The 20,231-nt window shown below is 35.7% G+C and overlaps 1 protein-coding gene across 29 annotated transcripts in view; it reads right to left on the bottom strand.

The window, feature by feature from the left end:
- The window catches only part of NRXN1 (neurexin 1), a 681,183-nt gene that overhangs the window by 451,749 nt on the left and 209,203 nt on the right, over window positions 1-20,231 (bottom strand). The window lies entirely within an intron of this gene.

Here is a 20,231-nt window from a genome sequence, read left to right as displayed (position 1 = left end):
TTATTTTTCTCAGTTTATCCTGAAGATGAAACAAATAGATGAGCTTTCAATCTCAGAAAAGTATGACATATATGGAGATTACATTTCTCCTAAAATCTTATACACTAATGCATACACAGACCTTATACTAGAGGTGTAAGGAGTTTAAAGCTATAAAAAAAGGCCAAAATTATCTGTTTAGAGGTATATGAAGTTAGAGCTATAAAAAGGCAATTTTTTTTCTGTTTTGTTGATAATAAATTAGTAAAATCCCAATGAAAACCTGTAGGTTTTATGAAGTATAAGTATGAAGGTGTGAAAAACTAAGGATATCAAATTTCATCCTTCTTGGGAATAAACATCTCCAGGACAGAGCTGCACACAAGTGTGATACCATCACAACAAGCCCAAAGCAGATGCATAAATATATGGATTTCTATATCTATTTATATATCAAAAAACAGGTGTGAGGACACAGGTTTTTTGAGAGGTCCTTGGGTGTACTTGTCTTCTGTTGGAGCCTATACACTAACTTTGATCTTGGATGTTCAAAATGCTTCTCCCTAGATAACAGAGTAAGTTCAGAGACTACTGCAAAGTACATCAGATAAGGCCCAAACAATGATTGCATTTTGCTTTTACTTTGCTTTGCAATAAGAACACTGGAAGTTATTAGAGTTATTAGTCTATTTACTTGAAGGGCTTTCTCAGATTTGATGAAGGATTCCTGGTGGGTTTTTGTTTGGGTTTTTTGGTTGGTTGTTTTGTGTTTTTTTTTTTTCCTGGGAGTTTGTGGGGGGTTTTTTTTTGGCATTAGCTAAATCATACTAGAACACAATTTAAGAAACCCAAAACTACTGTATCAATTATGCTCCCTTTACAGCCCAAAGCAAGATTCAGCTGTATAGCAACACATACTGGACCCTTACACATTTCAGTAGTGAACACTTTGCCTCATGCTGCATAAAGGATTCACAATCAATGCATTTTCTGGAGTTTCAGTGCACTCAAAGCAGCAGCCTGCATCTCATCTAATGAATATTTAATAAAAGCATAAAACGCTCAAGCACAAATTTATTTGCTATGGGTGCTTGCTGCACTGGCATATTAAAGCAGCATGAATACCTACAATGGAAAGATGATAAAACAGATGCAGCAACCTGGTATTTGTGATTTTGTCCCAGGTATTTAATGACTGTACCACAAAAAATAATGAAAGACATAAATGAATCGACATACAAAATATTTATGCATACACATTATGCACTGCAAACTACTTCTGAGCATTCAGACATGAAAATGTATGGAACTTAAGTACGTGCCAGGCCCTTTTGAAATAAATTATTCCTAAACAAGGACTTTAAAAAGCAAGCAGTTAATTCAAATTAAACTTGAGTAATTCCTCAAGCAATACCCCTGCAGAATTCTCTGTTAATTTTTGAATCCTCTCTCATTCCTTTTAGCTTCAAAATATAGTCCATGACACTCAATATCATGAAATTTAAAATTTTGAGCAAATTACTTTTATTTGCATCGTTTAATTACATAATTATTTGATTTATATCAAACTAGCACTCACTTGTTTAAAAACCAAATTTCACTTGAAAACAACAAAATAAATAAAACTAAACATAGCATTTTACTTCAGAGGAAACATTTTGGTGAAAAAACATGAACACTGTGGATAAAGGCACAAACTGAATGCTTTTTCTACCAAACTATCTTTTCTGCTCATCTGACAAACCAAAAATACCCATTATTTGCTATTTTTATGCTGTTTCCATGGCATGAATTCAATCATCTTCTATGTCAATATTCTAGTTTGGCCAAATTGCAAATATTAAATAATTATTTGTAGCAGGGGTGAGAATATCAATAGAATACCTGCACATTTCTGCAGTCTGCAGAGTAATTAATTCCTCCCAAAAAATTAAGCTTCCCTCTTATGATCACTTGGATGAAACCTCAGGCACATTTGCCCTCAACCTCGCACTGATATCTAGGAAGTGATTGGCCACTGCAACTCCAAATCTGCCTTGCCATGCCCAGACCCAAAATGGGAAGACAGGAGGTAAAACACCCACAGGTTTGCCACAGATCAGCAAAGATTCAGGAATACCAAGAGGAAACCAGGTTACAAATATTTTTCTTAGTGCTTTGTCACCGAAAACCAGGCTTCTTAGCACGCTGAGCAGAAGGCATATAAGTCAAAATGTTTCATCACAGGACAGAAAAGCCACTAAACAATATTGGTAATCAACACTGTATCCACTTCTTAATATCAAAAAAGATGTGCTATTTTACTCTTGATAGCAATGTATGTATTTAGAATGGACATTAAAAAATATCCATAAAACATTCAAATGTTTTAGATTAAAAAAGCCCACTCAATCTGTTGCTACATTTCATACCACAAATTTTGTTGATCCTTTAAGCAAATTAAGAACAGGCTTCATTAAAAACCAGTTGTGTAAACTGCTGGCTGTTTGTTTATTTTTTTCAAATTATCACTTAATGACACTTAGAGAAACCATTAAAAATGCATAGCAGTCATTCTAGCCAGTATGAAGTGTCACACTTCATTTAATGATTAAAATGTAATTACCTGCATAGAAAAGCACAAGATAATACGAACACCATAAAGGAGTTTAACATGGTTTTATTCTGAATTTTGAGTACTGTAAAATTTAGTGTATTATGGCAGTGCAAGTCCAGAATTACAGGAGATGTGCACATATAGAATGGCACAATCTGTTTGTGTCACAGAAAGGATTCAAACAAGAGAAGCACGCTATTAAAGCACCTGTTGCTGCAGGAAGGGTTTGTTTCTTTGACCCCCTGAAGTCCACAACAGTTTTATTATTCAAATCTTTGGAAGTTCATTGAATTCTAAGTCTGATAAAAAACATGGAAGCAATACTTCCATGAGCCTGGGCAGATTTTACAGTCCTACCTAAGCACTATGCTAAGCTTTATAGCACATTCACCCATCCCACTGGCAGTATTACATCATAAACTAGGTCTGGCTGGATCCATAATAACTTCATCATGTGCCCATGCCTGATTTAAATCACATACATAGGACTAGATGCTTTGATCTCATTAGGTAGTAACAGTAATGGAACCATAGACAAGAGAAGTAAAATTGCAGCAAGAGTAAATCAAATCTGTTTATTCACAGCTGCAATGTTCCTTTGCATAAGAAGAACCCAAAAGTTTATCACCTAAACCCTAACAGTCTATGTGACAACACCTATGTTGTCACATGGGTTGTTGGGGTTTAGGTAATAAACTTTTGTGTATTTATTACCCAACAAAACCTGGTAGAATGCTGTCAATTTATCTGTCTGCCAAAATAATTACTGTGAAAGAGAAAATAAGCTGACACCACAGATACTCTACTTCTAAGAACTGAGTTACTTCTCTAAAATCTTCAAAACATTAAATGTGCTCTGAATAAATAAATTATGCCAAACCAAAATCTAGTATGTTCCCAGATGTACTTTTCAGTGCTCCATTTCACAACAATTGAAAATTCAAACATTTATCTCCAAACCATCAACTTAAACTTATAAATTCTTTCTGAAAAAGTAGTGCAACTTTGGAAAACGATACTAAAAAAAGCACATAGACAAAAACATTAACAAGAATGATTGATACAATAAAAACAGACAGCCTGAACTGCTACTTCTGTGCAAACTTTTCAGTAATAGACTAATGGCTTGCTATTCCATACAAAAGGAATATTCTCCACCTGAGGTGTGCACTGTTGAACTTGGAAGGGTCTCAGGATGCATCATGCACAAGGTTTCTCAGCACACTGCTCTTTTACGAAGCCAGCCTTTACCCTTCCACTAATACATCACCTGGATCTTAAGATGAAAAATTACAAAGACTATAAAGTAGTTCTCTAAATGTTATACTGAATTTGACCATTTTTTGCTTCCCAATCACATAATAAAGGAAGACCACATTGCATCTAGAAATAAAACACAGGCACTCAAAGAAGGAACCAAAATAATTCTAATTAAAAAAATTAAGATTAGTATGAAGCAAAAAAAAGATGTAATTATGATAAAGCCTAAGAAATTCATTTTGAGAGAATGCAGAGGGTCTGCTTTATCGGTTAGGTTGAGTTAATTTTTGCAAGTATTGCTCGTTTCACACTAGTAGCTTCCTGTTCCTATCTCTTGTAAATAACGTTTTTTAACAGAAGAATCTTCCATGCTTTCTTTCATTTCCCAGAATCTTTTTCTTTTTCTTCCCAGAAACTATACTCCTTGCCCTCTGAACAAGTTTCCACAGAAAATTCCAAGAAAGCAATTTGGAGAAAAAAAAAAATCAGACTCATTATTCCAAATTCACAGCTGGGAAATATCTATGCGCTTATTTCCTATTTTTAATGCTCCTTTCCCTCTCCAGTAAGTACAGACTTTTGTGTCCCCTTCCCCTTGTGAGGAAATAATTTCATTATGAGGTAGTCATGACCAGCCTAACATGAGAACAAAACTGGAGAAGTTATTTAAGACCATAAGCAATTTATTCTGAAGGACTGAGGAATTACTTCTCAAGGGCTCCTTATTATTGTTTCAAATTATCCTTTAAAAAAAAAAAAAAAAAGAAAAAAACAGGGATGTAGCAATGTCTATTCATTGCACAGATTCAGGGATCTGGTGAACCAATCCAAGTCTTTCTGTGGCAGAAAATGTTCCACTCAAAACCATGACAAGTTACAACTTTGTTTAGTTGTTATAACCAAGCGCTTTGGACTGCCATAATCCCTGTTCCTGGGATGTACTATCAGAACATGGTTTATCTCAAATAACACACTGCACCTGTGATCCTGGGCACCAAAGCCTGCACTGCTGGTGTCCAACATAAAACCAGCGTCCATTGCAGTAAAATGAGGTGCACAGAAAAATTCTACCTGCTGAGAAAAATTTAACGGAACTTAACTGATATTTAACTGATACAAAGTCAGGTATCCTATCATGCAAAGAAACTTGAGAAAGTTTTCCAGTTCCTGCTTTGTTTCACACACAATCATTAAACCAGTGGCCAGTCACAAGAAGCATGAACCTCTGATCCCTTCCCACCATCTCAGATTAGAATAAAATTATGATAGTTGCCACTCATGATAAATGACTTGCAGGGAGCACTAGATAAGTGATAAATTACTCCATTTTGCTAAACAGCCATTTAAATTCATAACTAAAATGGCTGCACCATGCAATTTCCTCACTAATTTTCATGTCCTTTTACTTAATCACAGAGAGTAGGCACTTCAAAAGCACATTTGTAATTGGGGAGGGAGAGGAGAGCAAGCAGGAGTTTTTAGGAATGGTGCCATCTTAGTGTACATTAAATACTAAATTGCTAGAAGGTGAAAATAAGAGAACCTTTTTCTAATTAGCAGTTGCATCATTAATAAGCAGATTACAGTATCCTGCACTTAATAATGCAGTGATAATGCATCAAAAAATTACTCAAAACCCTAAAGTTTGAAATTGTGACTTTAAAGGTATTCTTGCTAAATTAAGAAAAATCTGCAAAATTTCAAATACTCTCACATCACTTCTACATTCACAAGAGAAACTACTATTACTCAACCTTATTGTTGCCTTAACTCATTTCTGAATTTTGGTAAGAGGTTGGGAAACCAGAGCAGAAATATACCAACAAATAAATAGAGGCCCCAGTTTCTGCAGCAAGTTTAAAACCATGCTGGACATCTTTAAGCAGCTTTGCAAAGGCCTTTACCAGACCTCAGGGTTCTTACTGATGTTAGACCTGAACTGCAAAATGCAGATTTCTAGCTTTCAACCAGAATCACAGATTTTCAGCATCAGATTCTTTACAGAACTGATAGAAAAACAGACATTATGATTTAAAAAACAGTGGTTTTAATTTTACTCCTCATAAGTATATAAATTATGTAAATGCAAGTTTAAAATTAATATGCTTTGAGCAAAAGACTGAGCAAAAACCAAATGCAGAAATTCTTGCAAAAATTGAAAGCAGTTTCTATCCTAGAAAAAGCAACATATTCTATAGTGTTTCTTGGATGAAACAGTAGCACCTTACTCCTTGCTGAGCATTCTCCAAATGAGTTGCACTTGTTTTTCATTGTCCTAAGTAAAAATGTGGAATAGGAGAAGAACAAAAAATTCTTTTTACTTTGTTGGAGTTATATTTAAACACACATTTTAAATGAAAGAACAAGGAAGAAAATAATCCCCAACACATTTTATGTGTAGAAAGAGTTAATGAGTTAAATGATCTGATAAGGAACAGTTTCAAAGCTAATAAGAAACTTCTGAGACATCAGCTGAATACCTCTCTTATGGCACCACACAGCACTAGAGGATTAGTGCAGCATGTCCTGGGGTTTAGAGGCAATAAAAAACAACAAGCAATTTTCTAGTCCTAATTAACTCCTGTTAAAAGAAGCCCTTTGTAGCAATGAGCTTTCCAGAGATGCAGGGGGAATGCCACTGCAATAGCATTATGTACATGATGAGCCACTGCCATAAAACCAGTTTTGCTCTTGTCTCAGAGGGGTGCTACAGGAATATGCAGCATTTGCACAGTAAAAAGAGATCCAGCATGGTTTTGAAAAAGGTAAAACAAAACACCTTCCAGAGGGGACTGACAAAACCATCACTTTTTATCTGTCTCTGCCTAAGATTGTATCACTGAAGGAATATCTACATAAAAACATTTGGGAAAAGTCAGTTGGATCTCTATGTGAGCCTTCAAAACATGTTTGGAAGAAGCTATTTATAACTCTTGGTCTTCCTATAAACATGGAAATTCAATATGAAAACAGTTATTTTATTACATCTTCCAGCCCATTGAGGATAGTCTCATTTAAGAAAGATTTTTCACATATAAAACAGAAAAATCTTTCCAAGTTACTGAGCACAAGAAGAATATGTTCTATGAAAGGATCCTACAGCAACAAAAGGGATCTGAGAAGCTGAAGAAATCTGCTGTTCAAAATAACAAGCAGAGAGATGTGCTAATGGCCTATTGCTACACTGGAAATATTTGATCTAAACAAGCCATCTAATATCTCTTTGCAACCCTGCCTCTTCAAATGAAGTGAAAGGAATTACTATGTCAGCTACAAAGAGTAAAAGAACTCTTTTTTATTGATTAGTTCTGGATAGAGAAGAAGCTCAAAACTTTTCAAAGACAGGCAGAACATTAGTCAAAAATTGTCTTTGAGCTTCATTATCTCAAAAATTGTCAGATGGAAAAAAATTGAGCCAAAATGATATTTTTTAACTTAAGGCTGCCTATGAGAAGTAGTATCCGGAAAAATATGTGTTCTTGCGATACATTTGGTATTTCTTTTGGCACTCCAGAATTACCTTCAGCCACCGTCTGTACATAGGTCAGGTGTTCAAATGAGCTATGGGATCAAAAATGTCATTATTCAAAACTGAAGTAAGAGTTATAAGAAATTCAATATAGTGGTTTTAGAAACAGTTTTTTCTTCCAAATGACAAAGGTAGAATTTTCATTTAGTGAGCAAAAGAATAGTGCCAATTTCAATTGCTTTCAGTAAATGGTGTTGAACTCTAATGTCTGATAAATCTCATTAAAAATTCAGATAACCTTCCTCCAAATTGATTAATGAGCATTACAATGATTGATGATATTTTACCTTTATGAATGTAACTGATGGAAACAGCACTAAGGACTACAAACATGTAATAGATCAGCACAGCACAGACCTTTAGGGGATTGGGTTAGGAACAGAAAACATTCTGCTCTGGAAAGAAGAACCAACTATGTGTCCATAGTTAAAAAAATAAATGTTTTTTTTTTTTAAATGGAGGCAAATTGAAAAAAAAAATATTAGCAACTAAAAAATGGAGGTAAATTGAAAAAAATATTAGTAACTAAAAAATGGAGGCAAATTGAAAAAAAATATTAGTAACTGTTAGAAGCAGGGATTCTGGTCAAGGTCATGGCAATAAAAGCAGCTGAACTGTCTGTACTTTCCAGAGGAAAACACCCACAGGTATTTACACAGAACTGCCACCACCTGCATATGTATGGGAAGAAATATTCAAGGGCAAATCCAGAATCAGTAAATGACTATTTAAAAATTCAGATGAAACACTCAAAAGGACTTCCCATCACACAGAAAACCTTGATGGCTGAGATAGTGCTGTTACCATCTCCTGAGGCTGTGACATATCTTCTGAGAAATGTTTTGACCTATTACTTTCAGGTCCTTTCTTTTTGTTTCAATGCTGCCCTTCACTCTCTTCTTCTCTCTAAGGTTTTTCTCCTTCAGAGACCTTTCTTATTGCACTACAATTCCTGCTGAGAAGCAAAGATTGGCTAAGCTGTATGCTGGCCAGTGCTCTCACTAATCAGCAGTCACTGGAAATCCCCAATCACATCTGAAGATCAGAATAAACCTAAATAATAAAAAAATCCCTCTATTTTTATTTTGTGCGCAGCAGTCAGATAAAAGAATATATAAAAGTAGGATGTTAAGGATAAGGGAAAAGGCAAACTGAATTAAAACTAATTTAAGAAATTTTATTATGGAAAAGACAGTAAAGATTTAATGAATCTACCAAAGTATGACACATTATATTCTACACCAATGTATTGCAACTATTTTTTTGCATTTCTGGCATTATTGTTGGTTCTTTAATAATAACTCTCTTTACAAGACAATAAAGAAAAAAAGCAAAACTACCATTATTTTTGTAGTGGTTTGACAGGATATAACTCTATTTTATACCCCCTTCCATGCCAAATCAAAACTTCGGCCGTAGTATTTCAGAGCATGGGAGATGTTGAGGAAAAAGCGCTGTCCACATAAGCAAGAGCCTATTACTGAATGTAACACCAGGGGTTTGTGTAAATAACAACCAGAAAGATTCAGATGATAATTTCACGTGGCAATCTCAAAATCTGATTTATATGACTGCAAAGACAATATGTAAGGTTTTTTTGCTAATAATCACAGATAGCTACCAATGCAACTTACATCAAGTTTTAAAGGACTAGTAGGACATAACAAAGAGTTTTGAGAAAAAAGTATTGCTGAAATAAGTCATTGCCACTACAAAGCCACTTCATGAAACAAACCCACTTATGGACATTCCAATTCTGTAGTGTGGAAAAGCTTAAACACATAGCAAGACATGAATGAAATATTAAAGCTCTGAAATCCATTCCCCCATAACTTTTCTCCTGATTCTGTAAAGCTTACCCCCATAACACAATAAAGGAGGATACAATTCAAAGCTATTTGATGGATACCTTCAAGTGTTTTAAGTAACAGCTGCTAGTTTTCAAAGAAGAGAATTCTTGCCATCGCTTCACAGCATAGGTCAAGCTGGAAGGGACCACAGAGGGACATTTTGTCTGCTCTCCCTGCACAGGCAGGGTCATCCCACAGCACAAGGCACAAGATTGTGTCCCGATGGTTCTGGAATCTCTCCAGCAAGGGAGATCCCACACCTTCTCTGAGCAATCCATCCCAGCTCAGGTTTACCTGCACAGGTAAGTTCTTCCTCGTGTTCAGGTGGAACCTCTTGTGCATCAGTTCATGCCCATTGCCTCTTGTCCTATTGAGTAGAGCCTGGTCCATCCTCTGAGACTTTGAGGTTCCCTCTCAGTCCTCTCTCCTTGGGGCTGAACAGCCCCAGCTCCCTCAGCCTTTCCTCATAAGAGAGGTTCTCCAGACCCTTGACCACCTTAGTAGCTCTCCACTGGACCTGCTCCACATCTCTCTCATCCTGAGGATCCCACAACTGAGCAGAGGGCCAGGATCCCCTCCCTGACCTGCTGGCACTGCAGTTCCTAATGCAGCCCAGGACACCTTTGGCCTTCTTGGCCACAAGGACACACTGCTGGCTCAGGGACAGGTTGTTGTCCACCAGGAACCCCAGGTCCTTCACCACAGCATTTCTTATTCTTCCTTTCAAGAAATACCAGGGCTTGGCTCCTGGCTCTCTAACATTCACTCTTAAACAGAGTTTAATAATGTTTTAACATACTTCCAGTAAGCTACAACAAAATAAGGCTTTCCATATCGACTCTTGATACAAGTTTTTATTTTGAATGAGACTTTCAAAAATTGATAAGCAGGTTTTAAGCCAGACCGTAGCTTTCAAACTATATGTGCACTGATTCCTTCTCAGCTACAAGTATATAAAAAGAGCTATGTCTAGATTTATATTTAAAGGACCATTTTAGGCATGTACTTTAAAAAATATAAGATTCCTAACTCTCTCCAAGTCTTATTATCAAATCTGTGAAAACCCAAGAAAACTTCTGAATGTAGAAAAATAATCTGTATTATATATGCTTTACATTTAGTTTTTTTTGAAGACTCCATTTTCTTTCTCCATTAATTCAGTATTACCTCCTTATTTTTTCAGAAGTCATAAGTCTTTGAAACTACTTGATAAGGAGGCCTCCCTGCTGAGATTACCAATAGTCTTTTTATAGAAGCCTGCAGGAACACTGTAAAACCAAAAAAAAAGATTAGCAGAGTATAAAAATAATTGGACTTTAGTGCTGTATTGATATTTTAGAGGAAAGATTTGCTGTCATGACTGGGCCAAGATATCTGCTGGTAAATTCCACTGAAGACGGCACATTTGCACCACTGGTACTTTATGCTGGTTTTTTATGCAATAAATATGCCTAACAAGGTGAGATACTTAGTGTGTCATAGATAATGTAACATATTTGCATCATTGCATGGATCTACCATAAAACTTAATTCATTTCTCAGGTAATGGACGGGGTAGAAAAACAGATGGAGATAGAAAGAGTGACACTGTCAGAGATACTGCCTCATTTTAGAAACATTAGATATTAAGAAGTAATTTCATCCCTCCAGGAACTTGTCTAAAATAACTGCTTAAAATACTTCAATATTTATTATTACTGCATAGGAGCTTAGAATTATTTACAGCCTTCTGCCCTACAGATATGAAATAGAAACAAACCTGTAATCATCCAAATAACACTTACAGAACAAAACAAAAGTGAAAAAATAATTTAGCATATCTTACAAAGGATAATCAAAAGAGAAAAGTTGTGACACACTACTGACAAGTACATTACATAAATTTCAGGTTTGGGTACTCTTCCTTTTTCAAGAATCTAATCTGCATTCAGGGTCTGAAGTTTCTTTACAATTCAAGGCACTAGGATTGTGCTGCTGGTACTCCACTAAGCGATCCACTGGAGAGGGCAGGGAAAAAAGCAATGGAGCCTGTATCCCTCACCAAATGTTTCAGAAACTGACATCTATTTTCTTCAAACTTCCATCTCCTAACCAATGTGGAAAAAATGCAATACTGTGCCAACAACAGCAGGAACCACAGGCTGGTTCCTCCTGAACAGGTTGAGCATGACCCACTCTAAAGCACACAGGAACCAGGAGCAAGGACTACAACCAGACTGACAATTCACACACAAATACTGAGGCATAGAACAAATTCTATGGAAACTTACAATGTAATAAACCTCTTCTCTCAAAAAAAAAAAAAATATCCACAACAAACCACAAAAACCAAAACAATAACAAATTGCTTGCTTCAAATCATAACTTGAACACAGATGCTCTCACCAGCAGCCTGAATTTTTTCTCTCCCACCTGTGCCTCACAGGTCTCCTGTAATTACCCATCAGCTGTTTGGATGCACAGCCCCAGAGGCTGGTGGGGCTTTGCATTTATTACATTAGGAAAATGCCCTTGTGCAGCAGCCAGAATGACAGGATCAATGCTTGCACTCTGAGTTACACAGGCTATTAATTCAACCTTCTTCTACAACCCTACTGTTTTCTTTGCATTGCTGAACATAGTTTTGTTTTTCTAAAGTCCCTCCTCATTTTACAGCACCCTGAGAAAATAAGTAAAGCCCTTTATGCACAATGCACAAGACATTTGATTCTGAACACAAGCCATTACACTTCTAAAACTATTTGATTACTACTCTGGATACTTTCAATTAATTAAAATTGAAGAGTTCTTGACAAAACACACTAGCGTTCATCACAGAAACACCAGGTCAGTTATTATGTTCACAAAATAATTTAAACCTTTCTGAACTTTCAGGAAAGGGAATTACTGCCCTGTGAAGAAATCATTCTGTAATTATATCTATTTCTCCCCAAGGCTCCTACACCTTATGGACTTCCCAAGGGTTTGGATTCAAAACTAATAGGAAGCTGTGTTTAAAGTACTTTAGAATCCTGTCCATCAGTTTCATTTCTGAGGCAACATCATATCACAGTACTCAGATGAAATGGTACAGATATAAATGGTTTAAAATTAAAGGTAAATGTGAATCATTAAGAATTTTTCTGAATTGTCATTAAATTAGAAATTTGCAGACCAGCAGTCCATTCATTCTTAATTCACTTCTACCTGAGTTCATTTTCATTGGATTCCTAAACTGAAATTTAGAGGTAAAACACAATTTAACTGGAGGATAATTTGATTATTTTATTATTCAAGGATTATTTGTTTATACTTTTGTCTGGGGCTATGGAGACAATATGCACACTGAAGCATTTCCATCTCATCAGCAAAAGCAGGCAGCATTCATCAGTCTGTTAGCCATGAAATTAGCAATGTTTGATGTATCCAAGGGCAGCTCCTGCAGCTCTTGTTTTTTCCCTACTCCCCCAATATTAAGTTAATAACCAACTTGCCATGCTGCCATACAAGAAACACAGACTAATTTAAGCAGCTTCAGGCTCCCCATTTTTATTTTCTATCCTCATCTTCCAAGTTTTTGTGTAAGCACAAAGAAACGCTGAGCAGCAGCTTGCCCTGGTTCCTCAGAATAAAAAAACACCAACAGAACTTTTCTTCACCCATCCTGTTGTGGATCTTTTGTCAACCGAATGCCTAGCAAAGGAAATTAGTCATTAAATTACTAAATCCATTTTGCCCTGTATTAGTAAAGCACTGCTTCAGAATAAAGGGAAACTGCAGCTAAAGATTCTATTACAACTCAGGAATTTACCATGGATTTCCAATTTGGTTTCAAAATAAGCTGCATCTTGACCCATTTCTGGTGGTGCAATAATCAGCATCCAGATATTTCTCCCTGGCTAGTGAGTAGTGTCAGAATAAGACAACATCTAATATTCCTTAGCTTCTCTCAAGACTCATAAAATTACATTAAATCTTCCTCTCAATGTCATCCATTTTTCAAGCCTAGAATTATGTTTGGAAAAGCACATTTTCCTTCTCTTTAACACTCATTTTGTAGAGTAACTTTCAGATGATCTACAACATCCTGTGCTTACTCACTGCAGCCCAGCAGTTGTTTTTTCCTACAGGCACAGCTGACCACAGACAATGATCTATGAACCAAGCAAACCCCAAAGCCTCAAGTGGGCAGATGAAGGATAATTCTGTGTTTTGGCTGCTATACACCCACAGCTTTCTGCCATTAATTGAGCTGTAACTTGTGTAGTGACCCAATTTTTGCTGTATCTTCTATTGTCAGAACAAAACCAATTATGAGCAGCTCCCAACAAAGTTAAATCTTTTTCACATTTTTCTTAAAACACCCTGCTCATTTCTGGTACACTTAAATTTAATTCAGTCTCTGAAGACCTCCCAATACCTTGAATGTACACAGATGAAGGGAGAAAGATTAAACATTTTCTTACTGTGACCTACAACAATGTGCTGAAACTTTAATTATTATGTTAATTCAGGCATTGGGCCCAGTGGATTTATTATATCCCAGAAGCTAAAGCAATCTACTCAGAAGTGAGATGTAGGCATTAGCTCCACCTAAGTATTTTGTGTACAAATATTTAGGCTGTGTAATAAAAACCTACACACTAAAACTAATTTTCAAATCTAATCCTTATTTTGGGGCTTTTTCCTCAAGTAGATGTCTAGCTCCGCAAAAAGTGTGGCTTCCTTGTAGCAACAAAAGCTTGTGTCTCTGCCAAACATTATCAACCCCAAATTCAAGGCTTTTGAAGCAAGACTGATATTTATTAGATTAAAAAAGTTATTATTATACTTTTTTAGACTACCATAATAGGATAACATTGGGGGAAAAAAACCCTGAATCAACAACTCCATCTACTGCAGGACAGGATGAGGTACATTCCACACTGTATTAGAAAAATAATACCCAATCCCAAAATAGTTCATTTGGAATAAAGATGGCTTCTATAAGACAACATCAATCACTGAAAATCAAGGTTTAACCTTCTCCCTAACAGACAATACAGATGTTTCTGATCAGCTATCCCTCACATCAGTTTTACATCTTTCACCAAGGAAAAACACCAACTGTTTTCTTTTTTCAATTATCCCCCATCTCAGCCAATATTTTCTCTTATTTTCCATTAGCAACATGATTGACAAAAAATAAAACTCATATTTTAAACAGTTTTGAAGAGGAAAAAAAAGGTGGAGAAACTTGATGGGGTGGACCTGCCAGACATTGGTAAGACCACTGGAAGTTTGCTGACCACACAAACAACTCTTTTCAAGGAATGGAGCTGGAGGGAGCTCATAAAGTCTTATTTTTCCTTGGTTTGCTACATCAGAGCATTTTCTATTATAGTATCACAAAAGCACCTGTGTTGTAATTAGAAGCAATCTGGCTTTCATCAAGAGAATATTAAAAAAATGTTTAATATAATAAAGGCAAGCAGGAATTAATGAAAGCTTTCAGGCTTTATACTACCAAGGCAGGGATTTCATCCTGTGCTGGTTTCTGATTACACATTTTAATTTCTTACCAACATATTGCCTTGATAACCATCACAAAGATAATTCCAAATTTCCACATACAAATCATTTGTTCCAAATAATAAAAAAAAATCTACAAAGGAATCCTATCAATATTTTCTCAAATTAATGTAAATAAAGATGCTTGATGTTAAAGACTATGAATAGCTCACGTATATCTTTGTATTATTTTTAAGCAATTTGCCCACAAGAATAGATGTTTCCTGCATTACGTTAAACATCTTCCTACAGCAAGATCCAATATTCAAGGGTTCCCTACACATTTCTACTCACATCTTACACTTACACTCATATCCTTCACTTGAAAATAAGAATCTTAACAAAGCACAGCTCTAGTACAAACTTCATTATGTTTTGGGGATTTTTTCTTTAAATTCTCCAAGATGTGAGCTGGCTCACACTACATAGATAACATTTGACCTTTAACCAATTATATGAATGCAATCTAATTCCCATTTGTAAATATGTATACATACAAAGTATTCCCTGGTTATGAACTTTAGGTTTCATTAATTTTTCATTAAATTAGTTCCTTCCTCTCCATTTCAGTAATTCTTTAGATACCTAAATAAAAAACACACCACCAAAGTATTCTAAAAAAGACTTTTTAAAATATACAAGCTCATTTGATAAACTATGTCCAATTTTCTTCTTGCTCAAAAGCAAACACTACTTTTCTTGATAGTGAAAAAAGAATGTTTTTTTCCACAGCTAAAGAAAGTTCAAAGTTACCATGGTAACTGAACAAAAAGTCACTAAGGGCTTGGTACTAAAGGCCTTTATAGTATATAAAAAGTACATTCAGTTTGAGGTATTGGAAAATCTTTTATAGTTATTTTAAATACACAGAACAAGCTAACTCAGTGGTGATTATTATGAAGAAGTGTTAAAAGTCTTGGTTATTTTTGCAGTAAGGTGCACCACTGAAAGGCTTGTTAATTAAAGGTCAACAACTCTAAATTGCATAAGAGAACACTGAAAAACCTGTTCTTGCATGAACCTTGCTGTACTAAATTTTCTCAGCTAAGTATTTTGTTGTCGGACAAAAAGATAATTTAAACAAAGTATTCATTCTGCCTGAAATGCAGCAATTCATTTCTTACCTGAGTCTGACAACTTAATGCAGCAAAGTTAGCAAAAAAAACCCAGCTAAGCCATGAGGTGTGTGAGAAAATACAGCCCTGCTTTCACATCATTGAGCACACCCCTATATATATATATATATACACACATACACATGCACAAAAGCTCCACATATTTCTAATTTTATCTTGTAAGGTGTGCTAGAGTATTTGTACATTTCTATATTAAATATAACTGACATAAAATAATTAATTGGATAATATTATTCTCATAGTTTTCAAAAATCATGTTCCAAACTTTCACTGGCCTTCCTAGGGATAGGGATTCCATCCTTTACATGGAGTTGAGTAATTCAGCATACTGAACTAAGTTCTTAACCATTCCCCATTGCTGATAAATTGTGTTATTCTACTCTGTTCAGGGCAGTTGTTGATTAATTGAGTACCTTGAAAGGAAGACAGGCTGAAATTTGGTCAGGCACTTAAATTTACTGAGATTTACCCAGACCATCAACCAGCAAAGAAGGCATGAACAATTTTATTCTGCCCTTTACTACACATGCTTTGATTCTTGTGTCTTTCTACTAGTTGTACAAATAGTTCTTATTCATTTTCTGAGGTCTCACTACAGGATGCCAAAGCCTGTAAAGTCATTCAGGAAATTTCAATTATAAACAAGTAATTGGCTGAGAGAACAAAACCCCACACTGGTATGCTTGCCACTGATTTCTTCAAAAAAGTAAAATAATCACATATTTTTATTCTACATCCTATCAATCACTGCACTTCACATAAGACCTTATAAATTTACACCTTGTGTTAGGGTGGACCCTAGAGCACTTCACTAATTAATTTAGGGCTGTATTTTAAGACACAGCTAGTATATTGTCACAAGCCTTTTTATTGAAGTTGCCCAGAGATGAAAGGATGTTTGGGTCAGCCTACACTTTTTAAAATCCATGGTATTTTTGATCCTAGTTTCAAGAGGGTTCAGACTTACACAGCAGTAGTGCCCGTGTTTGCAGAATAGATTTATTACACCTAAACAAAAACTTCTGAAGTCTGCAGTTACTCACTCTGCGGCATGTTTTAAGCGTGCACATCAATGTAGACCTTAATTCAGAATGTTAGCATTTATTTTCCTGTTGAGCAGCAAGATGTGAAATACCAACTGTAAGAGCACTGCAGTCATATGAGAGTTGCAGCAAAACCTTGCACATTTTGAAGATTCAAGGTTGAAAACTTATCCTCTCTATTCCCTAGAACAGTACTCTTCTTACAATTCAGGAATCATGTTAATTTAACTAGCATGTAATGACAAAGCCAACTGTTCTGGGCAGTGTCATAAAAGGTGTGGCCAGCAGGTTGAGGGAGGTGTTTCTGTCCTTCTGCCCCTCTACTGGGGGAGGAGATGACTCCATGTGGAGTGATCCAGGCCAGCTCTGGGGCCTCACACAAGGATGACCACAGGGAGACCTTATAGGACCTTGCAGTACCTCAAGAGGGCTTAATAAAAAAAAACAAAACAACCAAAAAAACCATAAAAACAAAACAAAACAAAAAAAAAAAAAAAAAAAAAAAAAAACAAAAAACCAAAAAACAACAAAAAAACCAAGAGGAAGAGTGGCGTTTTACACAAGCAGATAGCGCTAGGACAAGGAGAATGTGTTTAAACTAAAGAAAATGATATTTAGATTAGATGTTAGGAAGAATTCTTTACTTAGTGAGACACCATCACAGGCTGCCCAGAGAAATTGTGGATGCCCCATTCGCTGGAAGTGTTTCTGGCCAACCTGGATGAGGCTTCGAGCAACCTGGTCTAGTGGGTGGCATCCCAGCGCATGACAGTGGGGTTAGAACTAGACAATTTTTAAAGTCCCTTCCAACCTAAACCATTCAATGATTCTAGGTTTTGGTAATTTATCAATCCTGAAATAGTTAACCTCTGAGGATTTTAGCGGTTTTTTTTACACTATACCTAGTTATTACCAGAGCAGACGGGAACATACTGAGGGGCCAATTTGTGTGCCACGGCACATCTTGTGGTTCTATTTATTTAATAATCCAGACTTGGGACCCATCTGGACTACATGGAGCTCCATGTTAAAGCCCATGTCCTCAGTTTTATTTCTTTCTTACATGTTGTGAGGAAGGAGATGGCACATGTCTACTTCTCACTGAGCATAGAGTTAAAATAGGACTGAACCACCCATCTAAACCCAGTCACTGACAATTATTTCCAGTTCTCAATATTTAGATGTCAAGAACAGAGCTTATTTTTACAGTATTAGCCAAATGAAAACAATATTTTCTAATAATTTCCTGCTGTCTTCCCTCAAAAAGATCATGAGATATCCCACATGTAGCAAAGGCACTAAACTTAAGAACTGAATTCAAACCCTGTAATTTATTCTCAGCACTTTGCATTTCACTTAGATTTGAAAATGACAAGCTGTTGGTCCAATTTTTGTCAACATGTTTTTAATTAGTTCTGAATTTATGACAATTAAAGCTCACTGTTGCTTTTAAAATGAAGTTACTGAATTTGCCTTAATTTGTTTTCATTGCTCAGCAATGTGTGCATTTTAATTCAACATGGAAATATTCCATCCTCTCTGCTTTCTGTAGGGAAGACACTACAGTCAACACGATCGTCTTTTTTTTCCCCCATGAAAATTATTGACTAGAAAATAAACTGAAAACATCTTTTGGGAATGCTGGCCATGCTCCACATTTGACTGGCTCCATCTGTATCTCAGCTGACTCAAAGAACCCAAAGCATTCCAAATCTTTTTTGTGGGGGAAAAAAAATGAGAGGAAAATGAAACATTGCACCATAACACTGATTTTGTCTGTCTTTCTTATGTCTGCAGCTGTAGATTTGCTTTTAGGCAAAAAATGCCTAATATTCATTAATCTAGGGCCATATACATAACAAAACATGTGAAAGATGTACTTCACTTAAAAGCTGAGACACTACACAAAAATTAATTGCCATTTAAACATTTTTTTGGGACAAGGAAAAAGAGGGTTTAAGTATGACTGGCATTCTAATGAAGAAATAATTCTGGCAAGTTCTTAGAGCCTTAATAGTAAAAGACAAAATTCTATATATTAGAAGAGCGAGTTTTAATCTCATATGCCTCAACCTCATTTCTCCTCCCTTGCTTTCATTTTTCATCAGGAAAGTAATTTTCTCTTCACAGGTCCTCTGTGAATTCATATTGTTCATGCACCATTTCTTTTGTGAATGGCTGTACACTGATCTATACTTATATGAGTATCTGCAGACTACATGTCTTGGCCAGAAATTGCAGCAGAATCTTCCAAAAAAGTGCTTTAAAAAAATCTGAAGCTGAACAGAAGCAACAGAAGCTGAAATTATTAACCCAGCAAGTGGAAGTCTAATAACAGCAGTACAGTATGACAACCTGTTTTCTTCTGGTAACAGGAATTCACTAAAAAATTGTGTACCAAGACCTTTTATTTTGTAAGAATTTCAAATTCAGTTTGGTTGTTGAGGATTTTATCCCCTTTTTAACTTCTTATATTTTCGCTTTTAAGGTAGCTTTTGTAGCATACGGTAACAGTAAACCAAGCATTAAACAATACTCTTACAAGATCATATAATTAGAAAAAGTAATTTTTTATTATAAGCTACTGCTTTTCTAGTTTAACTATTAAAGTAAAAAAAAATAAAAATACTTTCTCTAATATCCAATTCAAATGACTAAATAATAGAGAAAGCTGAATGAATTCCCTAGAGACCCAGCTGTATCTCCATACTTAAAAAAACCCATTACCATCAGTAAATCCCCTAAAAAACTATGGGAGAAAAAATTAAAACATTCATAAATTTAACTGTAACATCTGATACTTTTCACAGTGAAAGTTCAAGTAAGGGTTTTTTTACCTCAAGTAGATTCAATGTCATTTCTCTGTCTGTTTTATACTAGTAAAAAAAGTTAACCCTATTACTAAGATGACTGTGTCAGTGGCTGTGTGCGCTTTATTTGAAATATTTAGCCATTTTTGTAGCAAACGAGTCATTTAACTTCTTATTACTGCATATAGATGTGGCCCAGTTGAGGGGTAAAGATCCCTCAGGTTGCCAAAGACACCAAAAGTTCAACAAACAGCAAGCATTCTCCATCAAAAGCGTACTCATTTAACATCTATCTTGTAACTAGAAAAAGTCCCTAAGAAACATTCATAACCCCTCCAATCCTTCTAACCAGGAAACAAATCCATGAAAACCACATCCACCATGCCTTCCTGCTAGGAATCTCATTCAAATCCATATTTCAGCTCTACCAGAGCCTTTGTAATTGACTTTCAGGGGTGGCTTGTTCAGGGCCAGGAGCTGAGCTCCTTGTGGGTCCCTT

The sequence above is a fragment of the Melospiza georgiana genome, chromosome 3 (assembly GCF_028018845.1).
Source record: "Melospiza georgiana isolate bMelGeo1 chromosome 3, bMelGeo1.pri, whole genome shotgun sequence".
Lineage (NCBI taxonomy): Eukaryota > Metazoa > Chordata > Aves > Passeriformes > Passerellidae > Melospiza > Melospiza georgiana.
Note: the sequence above shows the minus strand (reverse complement) of the source record. Positions and strands in the feature narration are given on the sequence as shown.